This window comes from Oratosquilla oratoria, chromosome 35 (genome assembly GCF_046742065.1).
Source record: "Oratosquilla oratoria isolate Oo_2021 chromosome 35, ASM4674206v1, whole genome shotgun sequence".
In the NCBI taxonomy this organism is placed as follows: domain Eukaryota; kingdom Metazoa; phylum Arthropoda; class Malacostraca; order Stomatopoda; family Squillidae; genus Oratosquilla; species Oratosquilla oratoria.
This window is the reverse complement of record NC_134811.1, coordinates 39,231,275-39,236,274: the sequence shown is the minus strand read 5'-3', so window position 1 is coordinate 39,236,274 and position 5,000 is coordinate 39,231,275.

Sequence of the window (5,000 nt, the reverse complement as noted above, 5' to 3'; positions counted from 1 at the left end):
GTAAAGCCGTGCAAGAATTTGTGAAAAATCCCGATATGCATCATTTGTACCAGCTTAAGGTAGACGACTTGCACAAGTTAGCGGAGGTATATGACATTACTGTGTCAGACACTCTCAAGGGTGACTTACAGAAACAAATCGTGACAGCCTTGGTCAGGAAGGAAGTTCTTGGCGGAATTAGTGGGAATGAGTCAGAGAAAGAAGAAGGGCAGCTAAGTGGCAATGTAGAGTCGGATAAATGTGACTGGCGAGTGCAAATTGAGATAGAGAAAATCCGAGCAGAGAAGGAAATAAGACTAAAAGAGATAGAAAACGAAATAAGACTGAAAGAGATAGAAGTCTTGGGTACACAAGGAGGAAGAAACGCAGGAAGCGGAGGAGATGATAGGATTAGTCAGTTACCCGAATTTGTAGAAGGAGAGGCAGAAGATTTTTTCATCCAGTTTGAAAAAATTGCCACCATTAGAAGATGGGAGAGAGCGGCTTGGGCGATGTTGGTCCAAGCGAGGTTCACGGGGAAAGCAAGGGAGGCCTTTGCATGTTTATCAATACATGATTCAGTTCAATACCACAGAGTGAAGGAGGCTGTGCTCAAGACAGTAGAGATGACACCTGAAGTATATAGGAGGAAACTCAGAAATATGAAGAAGACAGATGGACAGACATATGGCGAGTTGGCCAGGGAGAGTACCATGCGATTCGAACGGTGGTGCAAATCGGAGAGAGTAGAAGACTTTGAGGACCTGAAACAGTTGATGTTGTTGGAGCACTTTACAGAGATGATGCACCCCGATATCAGATATGAAGTCTGTAGGAATCGGATTAGGAATGTAACGGATGCAGCAAAGTTAGCGGATGAATTGACTGTTATGCGGAAGATGTGTACAGGGCAAGTGAGCCACAAGCCAGTTGGAATAAGGAATGTGGGACATGCTTATGGAAGGAATGACCAAAGAGTAGGCCACTTTGATTATAGGCAGGACCATTACAACCCCCAGAGATCACAACCCCATTATATTCCGCAGTATCAAGAGAGAAGTAAACCTAGGAACCCACCCCAGTATAACCCTATGAGGCAGCAGAATTTTAACGGTTATGTGAACAGGCAGGAAAGGTCACATGTGAAATGTTACGGATGTGGAGAGAGTGGTCATGTGCAGTATCAGTGCAGGAAAGTGCCCAAATCCGCTGGATTGACTGTGGCATGGAGGAAACCACAAGTGAGCTTGGATGTAGAACCTAAGAGGAAGGAGAAAATTGTGGATAGTTTCCAACCGTTCATAACAGAAGGAACGATATCATTACCTGGAGGATCAAAGAAGCAAATAAAAATCCTAAGGGATACAGGGGCGAACCTAAGCCTAGTCCTCAGAGAGACACTGGATTGGACCCAAAGCTCATATTCTGGTGAAGAGGCTAGAATAAGAGGTGTGGTTGCAGGAACGAATACCCCATTGCATTATGTAGAAATAGACACGGGATATGTTAGTGGCAAGGTGAAAGTAGGAGTCCGTGAAGAACTCCCTATAAATGGCGTGGATATGCTTTTAGGCAATGATTTAGCCGGGGATAAGGTTGTCCCAGAGCCAATAATGATTGCTAAACCCCTCGGGAATGTGAAGGATGGGAATGTCGACGTGCAAGGTGAAGGAGATGTCTTGGATATTGGAATTCGGAAGAAGGTCCAAAGTGACTGTGGAAATGGAGAAGGAACTCCAGTTGCAGAGAGTAGGAAATCTCTGAGCGGGGATGAAGTAAATGCAAGTGAGGAGAGTGCGGATGATGGAAGTATCCAAAGAATTTACCCAGCTTGTGTAGTGACCAGAGCCATGATGAGGAATAAGGAAACTAACGATGAGGATATGGGTTTAGGTGATATATTCGATGAGGAAAGGGAACATAAGCCTGTGAAATATGAAAGTGTGGAGATGAAATTAGATATATCCCCTGATTTCAATGTTGGCAGGAAGGAACTTATCGATGCCCAGCGCAATGATCCTACTTTGAAGGAATGCTTTGGAGAAGCAAATAGAAATGGCGTGTCTGATGATAGTTCTACTGGATTCTATCTTCACGACAATGTATTGATGAGGAAGTGGAGACCTGCGAGTGTACCCGCAACAGAGCATTGGGAAATGAAAAGGCAGATAGTGGTACCAAAGAAGTATAGGCATACATTGATAGCCTTGTCTCATGAGTCTAGTTTGGCAGGACATCTAGGAGTGAGGAAAACAGCAGGGAAACTGTTGACTCATTTCTATTGGCCAAGTCTGAAGAGAGATGTTGCGGAGTTCTGTAGGACTTGCGACGTGTGCCAGAGAGTGGGTAAACCGAATCAAGTAATCCCACGAGCACCATTGCAGCCCATACCAGCATTTTGCAAGCCGTTCAGCAAAATCATAATAGATTGCGTTGGACCTTTACCGAGAACTAGGAGAGGAAACTCCTATCTACTGACAATAATGTGTGTAGCCACGAGATTCCCAGAAGCTATTCCACTAAGGAGTATTCATGCCAAGAGTATAGTGAGAGAGTTGGTGAAATATTTCTCTTGGGTAGGACTCCCAGAAGTGATACAATCCGACAGAGGAAGTAACTTCACTTCCGGCATGTTCAGGAAGATATTGAAGGGCTTGCATATTGAACAGAAGTTAGCAAGTGCATACCATCCACAATCACAAGGTAGCTTGGAGAGATTCCACCAAACTCTTAAGAACATTCTGAGAGTATACTGTGAGGATCTTGGTATAGATTGGGATGAGGGAGTCCCACTAGCTTTATTTGCGGTCAGAGATGCAGTACAGGAATCGACTGGATTCAGTCCATTCGAACTAGTGTACGGCCATGATGTGAGAGGTCCTTTGAGCATGATGAAAGAGAAGTGGCTCGGCAAGAGTGATGACCCACATTTGTTAACATATGTATCAGAATTCAAGAGTAGATTGATGAAGGCGAGGGAACTTGTCGCAGAGAATCTGAAGAATGCACAACAGGAGATGAAGAAGTGGTATGACAAGAAGGCGAGAGTGAGAGAATTCAAACCAGGCGACAGAGTTTTGGTGTTATTACCTATCCAAGGGGATCCCTTGAAGGCAAGATATTGTGGTCCATGGACAGTTGAGAAGAAAGTAGGAGAGCTGAACTACATAGTCAACACTCCTGGTAGGCAGAAGAAAAACCAGTTGTGCCACATAAACATGATCAAACCTTATCATGGAAGGGAAGAGGAGAAGACGGAAGTGTCCGAGGAGATGAATGAGTTGAGTTGCGGCGTAGTGAATGCAGAACAAGAAATGGATGATGGAGAGGAGGAGAAATTCAGCAGGTGCGAGGAGAAGAACTTGGAGAACTCGATGGTGTTAGAGAACCTAGGAGCTAAGCTGAATCATCTGAGCAGTGAAAGGAGGGATGATATCATCCATGAGATACATAAGTGTGGAACCTTATTTTCGGATACTCCAAGAAGATGTACCGTGGTGGAACATGATGTCGATGTAGGTGATGCCAGGCCGATAAAGCAACACCCATACCGAGTGAATCCACAGAAAAGGGAAATTATGAAGAAGGAAGTCCAGTATATGTTGGAAAATGGATTAATTGAGGAAAGTAACAGTGCGTGGAGTTCCCCGTGTGTGTTAGTGCAGAAGGCAGGTAGTGATTCGTACAGGTTCTGCACAGATTTTCGGAAAGTGAACCAAGTGACTAAGAGTGATTCTTACCCAATACCAAGGTTGGATGACTGTATCGACTGTGTGGTAAAGGCGAAGTTTGTCAGTAAGCTAGACATGTTGAAAGGGTACTGGCAAATAGGTTTGACGGAGAGGGCCAGAGAAATCTCTGTCTTCGTGACAATGGATGGCTTATATCAGTACCGGGTGATGCCATTTGGAATGAAGAATAGCGGGAGTACATTCCAAAGATTGATTAACAAGGTGTTGGCAGGAGTAAATGGGTGTGCAGTCTATATCGACGATATCGTCATATATTCTGAAACTTGGAAAGACCATGTAGAGCAAATTCCAAATGTCTTCCAGAGACTGAATGATAACAACTTGACAGTGAACTTAGCTAAGAGTGATTTTGCAAAGGCAAAGGTTGAATACTTAGGATATATGGTAGGCCATGGTGAAATACAACCCGTTGATGCCAAGGTGAAGAGTATCAACGATTGTCCCGCTCCTAAGAACCGTAGAGAATTGCTACGATTCTTAGGTAGGAGTGGTTACTATAGGAGGTTCTGTAGGAATTTTTCCACAGTAGCTTTACCATTGACTAGGCTGTTGTCAAAGGGTACCAAGTATGTGTGGGATACACATTGTGAGGAAGCTTTCACAACTATAAAAAGGATGTTAACGAGTGACCCTATACTTGTCACTCCTGATTTTGAGAGACCGTTCAAATTGTATGTGGATGCGAGCAACGTTGGTGTAGGGGGCATTTTAGTTCAGGAGAAAGAGGATATCGACCACCCGATATGCTACTTTTCAAAGAAATTCCTCCCTTATCAGAGAAACTACAGTACAGTTGAGAAGGAGACTTTAGCCTTGATACTTAGTTTGAGTCATTTTGACATATACTTGAGAGGGTCCAGATATCCTGTTTCTGTGTTTACTGATCATAACCCCCTGGTATTTTTACATAAGATGAAGAATGATAACCAACGGTTGATTCGATGGCGTTTGATGCTCCAGGATTATGATCTGATTATCCGGCATGTCAAGGGAGCGAATAATATCCTGGCGGATACTCTGTCCCGCCTTCCTTCTCCAACATGAGTCAATCCAAGGATCGCCTCATGTCTTAAAGGGGGAGGGTGTTACCATAGTCACCCCCTGGTGCTAATTACATTCTCTATTTTTCTATATGATGGAGCAAGCCTGCTAATGTTTACATACAGACGCGAATTCACGGTCTGATATTAAAGTGTTTAGATATAATGTATCTAGAGATACGTTTATTCTTGTGAGATTTACGGTGCTCTAGTTATGTAAGAATTTATA